This window comes from Protopterus annectens, chromosome 4.part1 (assembly GCF_019279795.1).
Source record: "Protopterus annectens isolate FY-2018-M chromosome 4.part1, PAN1.0, whole genome shotgun sequence".
In the NCBI taxonomy this organism is placed as follows: Eukaryota; Metazoa; Chordata; order Ceratodontiformes; family Protopteridae; genus Protopterus; species Protopterus annectens.
This window is the reverse complement of record NC_056734.1, coordinates 23,001,306-23,018,551: the sequence shown is the minus strand read 5'-3', so window position 1 is coordinate 23,018,551 and position 17,246 is coordinate 23,001,306.

Below are 17,246 nucleotides of genomic sequence, written 5' to 3'. Positions count from 1 at the left end.
GAGAGGTATGCACCACTTATGTCCTCATCCCTAGTTAAATATGACTACAAATAAGTTACCTTCTCTATCAGGCTTAATGGTACCGCCCCAACACCAAATGAAGCCATCATTAGGAAGTCTCCTGGGAAACAAACTTCATCTTGTAGAATACCTATGCAATATTCCACAAACTGACCCAAATGAGAAGGCCACCACATTCTCCTCTGACTTCTAACAGAATCTAAACAGTTACTGGTGGTTAGTGGTTTATTGTTGTGTTGTTTTATATAAATGCATTTTTACACATGTATATATATATATATATATATATATATATATATATATATATATATATATATATATATATTTTTTTTTTTTAGGTAATTTAAGCAGTATTAATGTTATTATTATTTTTTTATGGAATATTGAGAACTTGAAAACTCACTCCCGCCTCACCCCAATATTTGTCACTATTGCATACATGCCTAACCTGTTTTATCTAAATCACTTACTTAAACCCACCTAAAAATAAAACCAAACCAACCTAAAATAAAACCAACCGCACGCATTGACCTAACACCACAGGGCTTGAAACAATAGCACAGCCACAATGACATCAGTATGTCTATTTTGTGTTTTCAGGATTTTTTGTTTTTTCATTTTTTTTGGTCTTTCATTTTTTTTTTTTTTCTTTTGAATTTTTCTTTCAGGCTTTCAGGATTTGGATTTCAGATTTTGATTTTCAGGCTTATTTTTCAGGCTTATATATATATATATATATATATATATATATATATATATATATATATATATATATATATATATATATATTTTTTTTTTAGGTAATTTAATTTTATTATTTTTTAGTTATTATTTTTGGAAGAAAATGTTGCATTCCATTGTGTGTATATTTTTAAGAGAATTGGAATAGCTTGTCATGTGATTTTTATGTGGAACTATTTAAGACAAATGTGTTTTGGTAAATGCTTGTCTGATGAAGTTGAGTTGCATAAACTTGACGAAAGCGCTAACCTACTGGAACAATTTGGCATCTGCCTTTTTTGTTTGTTTATTAAGCACTTGAGTGTTAGGGAGGAACTCTGCTTCACATGGATGAGGTGCCTGTTCCATAGATGGGGTAGTCTCTGGGCTACATACCTAGCTCTCCAGCATGTCCTATTTATATCAAAGAAAAGGTTTAAGTCTTTAGAATGGGTAACTCTGGTACTGTTTGTTTTGTGGATTTGCAGGAGATCCATTAGAGTGGGGTCTGACAATGCCCAGTATGCCAGACATAGATCTACTTTCAAAAGTCTGTAGGAGACAGAATACAGGGATAGGGCCTTGAGGCGGTCTGCATAGGGCATATTACTTATGCCCTGTATTCTTTCAGTGAGGAACCTCTGTGGACATTCCATTTGTTGGATATGCCTGGTTAGGTACATACCAAAGGGGGCATTGCACTCAATGATAGGTCTGATGAATGCTGAATACAGTAGAACAATGACTTCCTTGAACTTAGATGCCATACCTTTGTTTATAAGTTGCACAACATAAAATGATTTCCTCACCACTGCAGACACATGATGGACAAAGGCTAGATTACTATCTATGTGTGTCCCTTAGTCCCTGACTACTGGGTCCTCGCTAAGGGGTGTGTTGTCAATATGATAGTTACCTGGGATGGATGCCTTCCCAAGTGATACTGTTATGCATTTCTTGGCATTTAGTCATAGTCCATGGCTATGACACCAGTTGTTTGTCTGTGTCAACCCCTCCTGGAGAACTTTTGACACCATCCTCCATACTGATATTATTGAAAAGTTAAACAGACTTAATGAACACTCTTGTGCTGTTCACTGGACTGCAAATTGACTAGCCAACAGATGTCAAGAAGTGAAAGTTTCTGGTTCCCTTTGCACATAACATTGTAACTAGTGGGGTACTACAGGGATCAGTGCTGCATCTTCTCCCTTTTGGCATTTTTTCCAGACATTGAAGCCAATATCCCTGAAGTGTGACTGCCCAAGTTTGCTCATGACTTCAAAATGGACACTGTTCCTGCTCATCCACTGATACTAAACTGATCCAAAAAGGGCTGGAGTATGCACATACGTGCTGTGCTATATGCAGAAAAGTGCAGCATAGTTGTATTCATCAAAACATTCGTACCCATCATATATGTTATAAGCGGTACTCTGCTTCAAACAGATACAGCCGCAAGAAACCTAGGTATCTATGTGAACAATTCTCTCTTATTTGATCATTATGTGTCCACCATAGTCAGGAAATCCTCTTTTCTAGCCCAGTTGATTTCCAAGGGAACATTTTCAAGATTCAAAGTAGTCATCCTGCTAGTGCACTCTGATTATCAGACCCAGCACTGAATGCAGCGCCCCTTTGCTATGCACAGATCCAAGCATATCGCTTAGCTGGAAAGATCCTAGTGACTTAAAACAAGTAAAGGTTTTAAACCTTTCAATCATCCTGACAATTTAGCACAATTCTCTTTATTCTCAGTCGCCTACTTTCTATGCCAAGCTGAGATGTGTATCGCTTTTCGAGGCATGTAATATCCAACTGTACTTGATCTCATATTTATTCCCCAAACTGGTGTGTCTACAAAAAGCTTTGTTATGGATCTACATTTACATCAACAAGTAAAGAAGACTTGCTTGACAGATAGGTTCCTAATTCAATGTATTCCCAGCCTATGGAATAAGTTACCACTGTAGGTCAGGAAAAGTACTACTATCTGTGTGTAAGACTAATCTTGATGACTGGATGATTAGACAAAAATTAACAACTGGGATGACATGTATAGCCCTTCTTTATTTGGGTGGTGGGTGCCATTAAGTATTCATAAAGGGTGTCAAGAACTTTTAAATGTGTATATTTAAAGGTGCATATGGTTATGCCTCTTATAATCCCTGTGATCACTTGTATAAAATCGTTCCTATGTTCCTAACATCTTAAGGAAAAAAAATAAGAAAAAGAAAAAAATCAGATATAATTATGGGAAAGTTCAAGCCTAGCTGATCAAGTTCTCCTGAAACTATGACAATGATATTGAAAGAACAGTAAAGTGACTCCACTATAATAAACACCAATACTAGAATTGTATGAAATACTTGAAAAATGTATTAAAAAAGCAATTGCTAAACTATCTCCTGAGGGAAGAATTCCTATACCCTACACCACATGGGGTCGCAATTGAAATGTCAATAATCGAAGTGCTGAGTGTCGACAAGTCGAAAACAAAAGACCAAAAACACAGGAAAAAAGCATAGTTTGATAATCGCTCCTCTTCTTAAAACTTTCTTTTTATAGGGGGTGGCAAGCCCTTCACACACCCTGAACTTACTAATACCAACTCTGTGAACACCATACCTTGGAGAAAGGGGAATATTCTGAGAAATGACATCTTGGACTTAGTATGTGACTTAGTATATGAAAGTTCGATCTTTTAGTCGTTCAGTCTCTATGTTTCAGGACTCACTTTAGCGGATTCCAGCATTCAAATGATTATCCTCAACATGATTTAATTCCTTCCCATAGTACTAATACTGCATTTCTAACCTATATAGATACTGTCAATAAACTTAGGGATAATGGCAAACTAGTCCCCCCCCTTATTTCTAAATTTGTCTAAAGCCCTCAACACACTTTGTCACAGCAAACTTCTATTTCAAATGTCCTTATTAAGTCTCTATCAGTCCACCCTTCTGTGGTTCAAAAGCTTCCTATCCAATAGGTTTCAGTCAATAAAATGTCACTCCACCCATACCTGCCTGTCATGGCCAGTTAACCACAAGTCTCTATACTTAGTCCCCTCCTCTTAAACATTCTGACAAATACCCTCCACACATCCACACAGAAGGCCGCAATAATACAGTACGCAGATGACTCCACACTTACTTGCTCATCTGACAACATGTAACACCTTCAAAATAATCAATTAGGAAGCTTTAACAGCAACTGAAACATAGCTCCGGGCTTTGTAACTCACAACTCATGCTCTCTCTGAAAAAAAAAAAACTACTACTTTTTTCCCCCAAATCCCTCTTCCGTGGAAAAACAAAATGTTAAATCCTCTGTCTTGGTAATGCAACCATCGAAGTCCCTTCTCAGAGCAAATTATTAGGGATCATAGCGGATGCTATTCTTAAATTCAACTTGCATATACAAAATTGCATAAGAAAAAAACTCATCAAAAACTAGGGTGCTTTATAGAACCAAAAACTTTTTCATTGACACAGCTAAAGCTACACTTGCTACTAGTTATCTCATCCCACACTTCATTATGGTACTCCCATCCTTATTAACCTTCAGGCATCACAAAAATCAAAACCTGAACAATGCTATAACAATAGTACTTCTTCTTCTTCTAGCTTTTTCACAGTTAGGGGTTGCCACAGTGGATCACCTGTCTGGTCATGATTGGCAATGGAGTTTTATGGTGTTGAGTTGCCAGCCTGGTGCCCAGCCTTCTACAGAAGGCACACACTCACACCTAGGGCCAATTTAGAGTGTGCAATCGACCTAGAGAATGTCTTTAGGATGTGGGAGGAAGCTGGAGCACCTGGAGGAAACTCACACAACCACAGGGAGGACATGCAGACTCTGCACAGAAGGCACCCCAGCTGAGGACCAAACCAGAGAACCTCTTGCTGTGAGGTGACAATGCTAACCACTGCACCACCGTGGCCGCCTGCTATAACAATAGTCCTAAAAAGCCTAAATAGATTTGCACTCTCTCATCAATTGACATATACACAGCTTCTTAATTCCTATAAAATTTATTCAGAATCCATCTGCTTGTCCAGCATTAAATAACATTCTATACAACTATGTTCCTAGTCAGTCATTATGATCCTATGATCAAAAATTCTTGTCTGTCCACAAACCTATCATATCTGCTGGGCATTGTGAATACTTGTAATGTGTTACTAAGGCCGGGAACTCCTTATTTGTATGCATCAGGTCAATACCCTCCCTCACTCCCATCCTTCAAAACCATTCTGTAAGGCTTCCTAGCCAAAATTTGACTCTGTTCTTGCTCAACACCAGGATAAACTATTTCCCTAAATGTGAACAAATACCTATTTATGTCTTATCTTCTTCACGCACTTTCTTAATCTATTGATTTCTCCCTGCTGGCTTTCCCTCTAGACATACTATAAGCCTGTCTTTCTCTCACTTCGTATTTCAGTTCTTGTTTGTATTATACTAACCTACCTTTAATTTCTCTATAAACTAGCTAAAATGTCTATAACTATTAAATCATTGCAATACAACTTGCATTTATTCTTAACCAGTGTTTCCATGTAATATGGCTAATTTGGTATAACTATTTACATTGTATTTGTTTTTGTATTATTTTTAAAGATTTTAAAATTGTTGCTCTTAAAATGTATTGCAATACTTTGGAGCTTTTCTTCCTGGTTCTCTGGTGAAAATGGGCTCCTACCCTGCTGGAATTTCCCAAAAAGCAAATGTCAATAAATAAATAATTAAGAGTGCCCCACTGGGTATTTGGTATTCAGAAGTGTCAATATAGCACAGACCTGGTTGGGATAGTGCTGCATCAGTAAACATTCATAAAAAGGTAGTTACCATGGAAATAGATAGACTGGGCTACTGTTGGTCATTTTATCAAGACCCATCAGAATATGTGTAAGGACTACAACGCAACTTTGTTTATGTTATAAATTGGAAGGAAATGGGGTGATTATAGACAGAAAGTGGGAAAAGAAACAGAGCAATCCATAGATGGACAAAGGAAGGGAAAAGTGGCATTGGGTGGGGAAAGGAGGATTGTATTTTATGTAAGCAGGTGCCCTTTTATTATTTTTAGAGAAGAATAGTAGAGGGGAAGGAAGCATGGCAGGTGATATGACTAGGAAGGATGGCATGGCTGCGGGGGTAGGTCTACAAACAACAATGACAAAGAGTGACAGGAGAGGTGCTAACACAAAAGGTGAAGTCAGTCAGTCATGACCCCCATAGCACACTGCAGATCAGACATTGCACTGTGTTATATGCAATTTAAAAATAGTCATGAGAAGTAATTTCATTATCAAAACATTGGCGCCAAGAGATCAGTACTGGTGCCAACAGAGCAGTGGTAACCACTGTGGTTCTGACTGGGTTATAGAAAATCCTATAATACACATAACAGTACTTTCTTTAGATATCGCTGATTCTATAATATCAAGTATAGCTGACTAAAACAGCTGTGGTAATAGGAAAAAGGCAATGACACAGAAAATATAACTGTACTGCATAGGGATTTGCAGCAACAACAACAACACCCCTTTAAATGGCACTGCCACTATGAAGAATGACAGAATAAAAGGAGAAGATCATGGCTGTCCTCAGCCCATCTGGGGACACCAGGGATAACTGGAGAGGCCATGTTGGATGCCAACAGACTGGGATGGTGAGAGTTGCAAGGAGCACACTATGCTGCAGAAGTCCAGCTCACATCCATAGATAATGGGAGGTTTCACAATGGTACATGGGTCAGGCTGCAGATGGATGGATGTAGGACACACTTTAATGTTGCTTATAGGGAATAGGCTTGTATATAGACACCAGAGGCTGCAGGTTACTTCAGCTGTATCCATGCTGTCCCCACAAGTGTGCATTGAGGACCTGTCTTGTGACAACACTATATAACAGCCATTCCACATGTTACAGTCACAACTGCTGCATGGACACTTGACAGTTACAGGGAATCGTGGTGATATCTGTTCCAAGTACTCATCATAGGTTTATGTCCATAACAAACAGGTATTCTGATGGCACATAAACAGAGACAAGGGATGGAGAAATTCACTCTGTCAGAGGCAGAGATATTACTACAAGCCTTGTGGTCTCATGGCAGGTAGATTTTGAACACTGACAAAGCCTTCATGGAATGAGTATGGCAGCACCTGGAGACAGGTGTTAATGCTGTAGGTTGGAATACAGAGCCGGAGTATAGGTCTGCCACAGGGTAGCAGGTATGGCCCATTATGCCCATACCAAAGCACAGGTCATTGCAAGGGAAAGAGCGGTCAGAAAACCACCACCACAGACCATACTCAGAGATACAGAGGAGTTTTTGGTATCCATATCTGGCGACAGAGATCCAGCAATCATGCCCGGTGGATGTCTGGATATGGGAACTGGACTGTTGGAGGCAATGCATGTGTCTGCTGGGGATGCAACAGACTGGTAGACTTGTATGACACTATTAATGTATGGTGGTGCCCAGCTATCATGAGCTTACCAATGATAAACATATTCCTAAATCTTCAACTGGTACTTCAGGGATACCAGCATCTTGCACTGAACCACTAGGTATATATATATATATATATATATATATATATATATATATATATATATATACATATATATATATATATATATATATATATATATATATATATATATATATATGTGTGTGTGTGTGTGTGTGTGTGTGTGTGTATTTATTTGTAATGTCTTCCTGCACTGTACTTATAGCATGTGGAAGAGGGATTGTCACAATGGCCATGTATTCACGAGTGTTTTGCTCTTCATACTCACAAGAAGAACCAGCTCAGTACTGGGTGACCCAGTCAGGTGTTTAGGGCCCATGTTGGATGGGGGGGCTGTGTTGGCTGATGAGGACTGCAATCTGCCATTGGCATAAAGAAAAAGTAAAAAAAAAAATAATTAAAAGAAGCTCCATCATTAGGACCTTCTGGAAGTTAACTTCCATAACACAAGTGCCAGGATCTCATGGGAGAAACACAAGCCTCAAAAACCTCATCATTAGGACAGCATCTTAATGTCATCTTTTAAATACCATAGGAGATTTTAGTTGGATGGCAACATCAGCAGTAACACATATACAAAGCAGTCCTTAAAACAGAGATGCAAGTTTTAAGCAGGATGGCAAAAGTCCACAGATAATACAGAGCAGAACAGAGGTATGTGCTGCAATTTCTGCTTTGTGTGTCTGTGTGCATGTGTGTGTGTGTATGAAATGTCCCTGTTAGGGGCTTTGTCTATTTATGTGACTTTTCTCAACGTAAGACCCTGAGCCTTAATTATTGGCAAGAACGTGTTTTAAACATCCACACCAACAGCCAGGATACTTTCAATTTTCTTTCTTTTTTTGAAAATCTCTGGGAATTACTGTCTGTTAATTCCAGTCATAATGTTTCATAGTTATATTATTCAGTGTTAGTAGTATAACAGGTAGCACACTTGTTTTGATGCAGAAGGCTGTGGGTTCTCTTACCACACTGGGCAAGTAAATTGTTGTCATTACTGTGCAGAATGAGGAGGGGGTGCTGCACAGCTGTGTGTGTGTGGGTCCTCCTTTGGATAAAATGCTTAGAATCTATGAACCTGTCAGTTTGCCAGCCATTCTCCATTGCATATCACCAGGATTTTTTTTAAATGTAACATAGGCAATTCATTCTTCAAGGGCAGCAGGCAGTGAATTTGTAGATAAAGCACTGAAATTTAAAGCTGTTTCCAGCAACAACCTCTTCATTAGTTACAGTTTTCTTTATTGTGGAATTATTCAGATGTCTTTTACTTGTAAAGAGATTGTACATATTGACGGATATTGGTGGATTATAATGATGGGCGGGGTTGCTGCACACCTGTGTGCATGTCCTACTTTGGATGAGATGCCTAGTAGCTATGAACTTGTTGTCAGTTTGCCAGCCATTCCCTATTGCATATCACCAGCAAACCATTTTGTTAAATGTAACATAGGCACTTTATTCTTCAAGGGCAGCAGGCATTCAATTTATAGATGAAGTACTGAAACACAAAGTTGTTTGCTAGCAGCAACCTCTTCATTAAAGTTGTCTTTAATGTGGAATTATTCAGAAGACTTTTACTTCTAAAGAGATTGTGCATATTGACTGATACTGTTAGATAATAATCACAGTAGTTTGAGTGGCCTTTTATGGTTGAAATGTAATGAAATAGGTAGTTTTGTCATTATTTGTTCATGCATTTTGTTTCACTGCTTACTGGAAAAATGTTCAAAGCTGCAAATTTAAAACACATTCTAACAAATGGTGCTGTATTAAACAAATGAATATAATTTAATATAGTCAGAAAGGTGAATCAAAGAGCACATGCATTTATGCATGGTCCTAGAAATGCCTGCAAAGAGCCCATGGTTCGTAAACAGCCTAAACATACACTTAGTCCTCTGCTATCCAAATGCATTTTCTATGAATGTGGGTTTCAGTGCAGTTTCAGTTTAAAGGGCAGAGAAGTTTACTGTTGCTCATGTTAAGTCTGTTTTCATTGTGAGACTGGGCTGTTTTGTGCATTTTCATTGAATGTGGGATTCAGTGCTGTTTCAATAAATGTGAGTTTCAAAGGCAGAGAAGTTTGCTGTTGCTCATCCTAACACTTTTCATTGTGAGACTATTGTTTTGTTAATCAAATGGCTATCAGTGTTTGTGCTATAAAATTTGAAATAAAAATTTTAAATTAAATCAAAATATCTGTAATTATTTTTGAAATAAAGTGTATTCACACTGAGAAGTTTGAACACTCTTTATGCTAACTGCGGAGAAATAGCTAAGTAATAGAACACTGGATGAGCTGTGTGTGTGTGTGTGTGTGTGTGTGTGTGTGTGTGTGTGTGTGTGTGTGTGTGTGTGTGTGTGTGCGTGTGGGGCAAGGTCATACATTAACATGCCTAGGGCCTCATTTGACCATGATCCATTTCTGTTCACAAGTACTACAGGCATGGATCCAGAAATGACAAGACAGGACATGACTGATTTCATTGGAGTACTGGTGCTCATTGATGATGGCAGCCTGCTCATAACACAGATAACAGGGTACCACTGTCATCAGCACTCACAGAGTATTGCACTGTACCACCTATATCTACTGACAAGAGAGAGGTGTGCTGTGTGGCACTGATGCCACGACTCACACTCAGTCCCAGACATAGTTTTCTCACTTGGCATCAGTCAGTAAATGTGTAGATCTATGATGCAGGCACAGATGGATACCATTCATGTCAAATCAGAGACGAGTAGTATGATGATTGCCATACATGTTAATGCACTTGAGGGCATGCAATGCCTGCATAGTGATATGGCATATCAAGACCAGGAAAAAACTGTCACTAAGGGCATTAGAGAGCCATTATGCATCTACTGCAGCACCATGTGGTCTGGTAGTTCAGCATTCTGTGACAATGACATATGCCATACATATTGATCACGATCCCTGGCCACAGCTTCACACCTATTATATATCGCAGCTCAGCATGAGATGGGCATAACAATGCTCTTGTCTGGGAATACACTTAGATATGGCTACAGCCATGCATTTGTCCACCATGCCTCTAGTTCCACTGTGATCATGTCACACAGGGCATACTTTTCCTGGTCATAGAATGCTGCAGCATCACCTCAATCGACTTATAATGATCATAAAGTAGTATTATGTGATTCTGTCTAATAGAAGCAATCTCCATTGTTCTCATACACAAAGCACTTCCTCACCATCTTAGCCACCAGATGTGGAAGACACAGCCACTCCATGATACAGTCACCCACATGACCATGGATGTCCACATTATGCTTCTCACCCACCTAGGGACCTGTAACACATGTCACTTCCACAATGCCACGTTGTTCCTCTATCTGCAGCATATATATGTCCCCATGCCCAAGAAATGTACCACCACCCAGATCATCTAACCCCTTGTTCCCATCAGGAAGCTCTGTCTTGTCACTATGTTACCGTGTTACCTGAATAATACTTTTACCTTCTCTAGCTCTTGTACCCTTCCTCCTATATAGCTGATACTGATTCTTGTCACCATGTTCCACTGTTCACTCCCCACTCCTCTGTATTATGTGGATCAGTTAATGTCTGATACATAATGTGGCCAGTCAGTGCACTATACTAAATAGTTCAGTGTAATATTGCATGCATCAGTTTTATTCTATTCTGTGTCTATTGTGGTTTATAACTTTGTACCTGACACTGATCCTTTGCCAGTGTCACAACACATTATGGCCAGCTTCGCATGGTGTTTCTCTTCACTTACCACCTCTTTTTCTTCTGTCCCTGTCTGTCTGATACTGCAAAGGTGGCCCCATGCTATATCTGTTTGTTTACAACCATGTGGTGAAGCATTGCACAGATAAGAAATATCTTTCAGCAAGTCACAGAGCATAGTGCAATAAATCACCCGAGCCATCTGTGCATTAGTAGTGGGCCTTCAACGCTACAAGTACATGCTCACTGATGTCATGGGTCTGTGATAGTATAGTTCTGCAAGGCATTTTATCCTAGGACTGAGGGTTGTGTGTATATATAACCACAATTCCAGGACATATCTTGTACCACTACAACACAAAACACTGGACCACTTTGTGAGTGGATTGTGTTCTACACAACTATTGGCTTGTTTTTGCAGGCTGGGTTGTGGAAGTGCTGTGCAATTACCAACTAGATGTCGATGTGAGAAATCTCCTTTCACAAAGCATAAGTATAGGCTTTATATGAGCCAGACATGAATCATGGGAAGTACTTGAATGACCAATAAACACATTGTAAATAATATCTTATGCATTGTGCACCATATGACAATTGATGGAGTAAAACCCCTTCCTGTTGACATAGTAGATACCATGTATCTCACACACAGCCTTGAAGGAAATGTGGCAGTAGTCAGTGGTCCCTAGAACCTTGAGGACATGGGCTACTTCATAAAATGTTCACAGGATAGTGTTTCTCTCCTCTGAAGTCCACCAGAACTGCATCATTCTCCATATGTTGCAGCATGACATTAAAGAACTGGCATAGGATTCATGAGGCAGATGCAGGCAAAACTCTTATTTACTATCTTGATTGCTGATGTTAAGTCCCATTGCAAGAATGATTAATGTTACACAGGCCTTAATGTCTGAAGAGATTAACATTCCATGCATTCCACATGATTCTGACAGTCTGACACATGTATACAAGCTCCCATACAGTATCTCCTTTGGTTTACTATCAGAATTTTGAAGCAGACCTGGTTGAATGATTGTATCATCAACCCATGTCTGCAAAAACTGACAGTGTTGAACTCCAGTAATGTCGAATTACAAATCGAATGCGATTTTGGGACGAGCATTAACATTTGTCGTGATAGGGGAGAGATTTGTACTTTGACAATATCAGAGTTTGACATTGTTACCGTTCAACCTCTGGACTTCCACTTCAAGATTATGATACTAAACATCTCCTTCTCTATACAGTAGTTTTCAGTGAAGCTGATGATAGGTCAGCCACTGATACCACCATCTGCAATGTCGAGGGTGCCAAAACTCAATGACAAAGTCTCAGAGAAAGTTGTTAAAGCATTTTGTAGCCCGAGATTGGAGCTAAAAATAATGTAAGAGGTTTAAAGTTCACAAGAATGAGACACAGATGCTCTCACACTGAAACAATGTAATGTCAGTAAGACAGTTATGTTTAAAGTAGATGGCAGAAGGAATGGTATATGAGCTGTGATGTTACATGATACTAGACCAGTCACCAATATCTCAGGATCATATAAAGATCTGCAAAAAAGATATGCTTAAATAGAAAAAAAAATGTTAGCAATCATGGATGTTAGGAATTACATGGGCATATCTACAGTAAAGCTCAGGTGAAAGCACACCACAAAACATTGCAAAGAATATTCAAAAAGCCTTTGTACAATCACCTGTGAGACTGCAGAGGATTTTACTTCATCTACAGAAGTACTGTTTGAAAGTGATCTACAGATCAAAGAAAGAACTATCCGCATCAAATATGTAGGGCAGAGCATATTAACCAAAGGTGGATATTGAACTGCTAGAGTGGATAGAGATTCTGCAGTTTCTGATGCCAGACAAAACAGATGAAAGAGGGAAAAATTAATAAAAAATAAATAAATAATAAAATAATTTCAGATGTATACTGATTCTGATTTGGAAAAGCAAGTATTTGAAGATGTTTTATAGAAAAGTTGTTAGATAAGAAATTCAGACATGCATTTTTCAGAGGAAATATGTTATTCACAAAGCTCCACGTTCAAAGATGATAAAATATAAAGTTTCTCAGTCATCATAAAAAAAAAAAAAAACATGTTTGAGAGGACACATGAATCACATCTGAGAAGCAAAGAAATTAGTGACTTCAAGAATTCAAGAAACAATTCAGTATCTAAATGATGACTAGAAATGCTCACATTTTGAGAATAAATAATACAGACCAGCACACATAAAAATAAGTTATTTTCATGATTCTCACTCCATTACTGCAGATATTCTGTAAAACTCATAATAAAATAAATGTACTACTTTCATGTAAGATATGTATTATTTATTGTGTCTATCATACTTAATGAGTTAACGCGTTTTCATATCTTGATCTATTGTAACCTGTTGATCATTATATGTATACAAATAATTTATGCAGTTCAAATTAAACTAATCTGGGTCATGATGAAAAGCATGGGCAGACCAGCCCACCTACCCAGCTGACATAAGCAATACATAAAGAGACTGATAGACAGACAGAGGAAATAATTAAATATAAAATGCAGAGAAAGATCATGAGATATGATATGTCTTTTACCAGTAATGTCAACTTAAATACTAGTTGTTCAGAGCAGTTACATCTGCAATGTATAACATCACAACGGTCCACAGGAAGAGACGTTAATACATCTAGTCCCGAGTCATCTCTGAGGATGAGTGGGAGATCATTTGTTCCATTTCAGAAAATCTTTGTGTTTCATATGTGAAAACTATTATTGCAAGTTTCCTGAAATAATCAAATTTGAAATATACAACTAATCTAAGACTGTGATTAGCACATTAAAATCAATATTATCAAGACAAAGGATACATCATAAACCCTTTTTCCATTTTTTTCATCATGAGGTCAAGATGTCAAATCAGCTATCTTCATTTCATTCGGTTCTGTGCTACTCTCTGCTTTCTTCAGCACATATGCCTGACTGTCCCAGACTTTTTTTTCTCATGTAATCCATCCATCTATTGGTTAGATGTCTTAATTTCCTCTTCCCTTCTTCCTGCCTCTCACTAATCTGTTTCAGCAAATTATCTTCTACATTCACCCACTTGCCCAAACCACAGTAATCTGTTCACTTTGATCTTATCTGCAATTGGAGCTACTTTGTCTTATGCTCTGATATCATTCTGTTTTTTCTGCCCTACAGTGTTCATCCCATCATCCATCATCAGTAGTCCATTGCCATCACTTCAGGTTTTCTCAACTAACCTGCTTCTATTGCCAAAGTTTCTGTGCCACACAGAAAAAAATGTTTGCACACCTTACTTTTTTGGCTTTTCTCATATTTTTAAGTCAAACACTAACTCCAATACACTATGCCATTTGGCTGCAGCACCCCTGATTCTAGCTTTGACCTTCTCATTCAGGCATCCACTCTCTGCAGCCAGCCATCCCAGATTCTTGATGTTGTTATCCTGTTCTACTATTCTCCCTTCTATTTAAATTCTCATCTTCTTCTGATTTCTCCAATGTGCTGTCATGCCTGTAATCACTCTCATCCCACTGGCTTTCAGTTTTTGCATTCCAATCTCCTACAATTTGTTGAAGATGTAGTTCAGAATATGTTTTTAGTGCCAAGTCATCTGCATACAGCAGCTTTATTGATCTGTCCCCTTCATCCTGTTGTCAGTGTAGTCCATCACTAATATGAGCAGCAAAGGGAGCATATCTGAACCCTGATGCACAACTATTCTCAATGCAAACACTCTTTCAGTCTGAAAATTGTTTATACTTGTGTAATTAAGTCCTTATACACAGCCTGCATTAATTTGACAAATTTTTGTTGGACTTCAGATTCTCGTACTAAACCATGGTCTGTAGTATGTAATTGAAGACTTCAGAATATTTGTGCTTGACTGGGAATTAAAACATAAAACATTGAGTCTGCAATATCATCAGTCCAATCAGAGTTTATGCTAACGACATTAAGAAAAAACTGTGGTAAAAGTTTGGGAATTATTATCTTATACTCAACAGTTTATCTTCAAATGCAGCCTAGTTAGAAGCAACTTGTTTAATTTACCTGTTTAATCTGTGATTGCATTTTTGGCATCAGTTCTTTAATTGTTTTTAGTCATCTACTTCATTAACTTTCATGTTTTCTGACTTGTTGCCCACTTGCTTCTGTATGTCTTTTCCAAAATTTAAAGCACTGTTTCATTTCTAAAACTACAAATGCAGACATTTAAGTGGTTCCACATTCATTCAAAATTGTTGTTTTAAAGATTTCAAGTTTTTTTTAATATTCATTCTCCTGTATATATTTAGTGACTGTAATCAATTTCAGTGCCTGAAAAATTCAGGCTGCATAACATTACAACACAGCTACTATGAAGTGGATGAATAAAACTTGGCAGCTTATCAAAATCATCTTTTGAAGATTAACTGAGAGCTTACTCTATCCCATTTTTAAGATAATGAATAGACAATCAAGCACTTTTTTCAACATGAGGTACTTAAATAACATGAAAATCATTACTGTCATTACTTTGCTTCCTCTCCTGTGAATAGAATTCCTGTGGTATCAGAATGTCCTGTAACCATCATATGCTTCAAGCCTCCATGAGATTCATAAATGGCTGTCAGCAGTGCTTACCCTAACACAGAAATTTTCCACTGGCAGTAGCCCTTTCTGTTCATAGTTAACCCTACTGCAATGATTCTATCTGGGCTGTAAATCACCATTTTGGGCTGTTTGCACAACTTATCTTAAAGTTAATGAGGAATTCTGAGGGAGTGGCTTATGATAACAAGTCATGTGCTCTGCCCCAGGAATGCCTGTGGTAAGCGTTTGACTCAGCAAAGTAATTCAGAGAACTGCTTGGCTATGCAAATCATCACTTCCAATGGCATTATTTAACAGAGCCAAAAAGTTCACATTCATCTTTTATGTTCGTTAGTACAGACCAAGTTAAAAGTAAGTGCTGCAGAGATTAGCAGAGAGATAGAGGTAGTGGGTGTGTGCATATGTGTATGTGTGTGACAGTGAGTATCTCTGTATTTGCAGAGTAATGAGTGGTCTCAGGAAACTGCGTGTGTGTGTGTGTGTGTGTGTGTGTGTGTGTGTGTGTGTGTGTGTGTGTGTGTGTGTGTGTGTGTGTGTGTGCGTGTGTGTGTGTGTGTATGTGTGTGCATCTGTTGGTGAGTCAAGTGCATGTATGTATGTGAGGGGTATGTGTCACACATCAACACTCACCTAGACTAATGAACAAATCATGTAATACTGGGAGAGAGTGTGCAATAGACATCACAGACTTTTAAGTATCACTCTAAGCCACATAAAAAGTTCAAGGCACAACAATGTTGAGAGCACAAAGCATATTCCAAATAAAAAGAAGTATGAAATGTGGATGCCTGGCATTACCGACTGACTACAATGGTCTGTGAAAAAAGGACAGGGTAGTTGTAGAAAACAGCTGCTAGTCTTTTAGAAGTATAACTCAGCCTTTGCAAAAACGTGAAATCCCACAAGTAAACTTGGATGACCACTTACTATCTACTTTATCAAGGATGTGGTCTTGCTAAGAGCTAGCCAGCTCTTACTATATAAGTCCACAAATTTATATTTTTCATAAGTAATGTGCAAAAAATTGGTTCAATTCCCACAGAAGATGCATAATACAATAATTCCACAAGCAAAAATGTTGATATTTAAAAGCAATAAAATTAGCCAGTGAATTAATATTGTTTTCATATTTTCTATAGAAATGTCTAATCTTTAAGTGATTTACCTATATGACTAGTTATTTTACCAAGAAGTCCCATAATGATTCTATTTAAGTATTTTTTTCCCAACAAATATGTACACCTGTTTCCTTTACAGTAGAGTAACATATTACAAGTAGATTATTGTCACCAGTTGAAACAATCTCTTTAATACTAGGTATAGAAACTATCTTGCCCAAAGTCACAAACAATGATTCAATCATCTATCAATTGTTATTGGACAGTTTTTGTTATATACCTATCTGTTTTGCTTTTGATATGTAGAGGTCATTGTCTCTGCTCTCTGGTGGTGCAGTGGTTAGTATTGTCACCTCACAGCAAGAGGTTTTCTGGTTCAATTCTCAGCTGGGGTGCCTTCTGTGCAGAGTCTGTATGTCCTCCCTGTGGTCGTGTGGGTTTGCTCTGGTTTCATTCCAAAGACATGCTATAGGTGGATTGGACACTGTAAATTGGCC